The sequence below is a fragment of the Cyprinodon variegatus genome, unplaced genomic scaffold (genome assembly GCF_000732505.1).
Source record: "Cyprinodon variegatus isolate N-32 unplaced genomic scaffold, C_variegatus-1.0 Scaffold930, whole genome shotgun sequence".
In the NCBI taxonomy this organism is placed as follows: domain Eukaryota; kingdom Metazoa; phylum Chordata; class Actinopteri; order Cyprinodontiformes; family Cyprinodontidae; genus Cyprinodon; species Cyprinodon variegatus.
Genome location: NW_015151383.1, coordinates 68497 through 69687, shown reverse-complemented (window position 1 = coordinate 69687; position 1191 = coordinate 68497).

The window sequence follows — 1191 nt, the reverse complement described above, 5'->3', positions numbered from 1 at the left end:
TCCAACAGAAATCTATTAATTAACAGAGTTCTATTAAAGAATTTGCTTTTAGATTGGATTCCTGTGTTTGTCAGTCTAAGGAATGATGGCACTAATGAAGTCCAGGAGATGACAAGCTGAGAAACCAGTCATGCATCATATCTTTCAGCAGAACTCCTACTCATCATACAGCATCTCAGAAACTCATAAAAGGTCGCTTCCAAGCAGCTTACTGCGCAATCTTCATGTTTTATGTTTCTGCAAATATTCTAAAAACATTTACACATCATCAAGGTATGACTACTGATGAATTTAACAAGAATCTAATTGAGGCAATGATTGAGAATCTAATTCTAATCTTGATGGTTGAGTTTGACAGATTCTTTTAATGGTTTCGATGCACTGCGACACAGGACCATGAAATAATTAAAGGCACACTGAAATAACAATATATATTTTTTTAATAAAATGAAGACGTATTTTATTAATGACACATTTATATATTTAATTCCTTATTTATTTAATGAATTACACATTTAATTAATTGTTTGTCGCTGTATTTTTTTAATTGTGGCACTTTATATTAGTGACGTGGTTTTAATTAATGAATGGCACATTTATTTATTTAATTCCACATTTAATTAATTATTGAGACATTTAATTATTTATTTAATGCTGTATTTATTTATTTAATTTGGGCACTTTTTATCCTCCATAGGAGAAGTGTCTTGCCCGAGGGCAAAACAACACTGAAAGCCAGAGCTGGGGCTTGAACTACAGTGGGTCACTGTCACCCACTGTGTACACAAAAACGTATTTCATATAAATATAATCCATCTGGCGTTAACATTTTTTACACTATCAAGTTGAAATGTCTTGAGTAAGCATGTTAAAAGTATAAATGATATGACATAGATCACGAAAAACTCAGTAGTTAAAAAGTCTGATCTCCCACGAAGTTGGATGTGTTTTTTTCTTAGGTATCATCTGTAAATGATGCACTTTTAAAAGGAGCTGCTTTTTGAAGGGCCTATATTGTAACATCATTAAAGCTATTAAAACCTGAACACAAACCAGAGCTGAAAGGTAGTTCATTTTACAAATAACCTCGTTGATTTGTTGTTTTCAGTCTATGGGCCGGATTTATCAAGATCTAATTTTGCGTGCAGTAATTTGCGCTCACAAACTGGAATTTTGCGCGAGGGGCTGAAC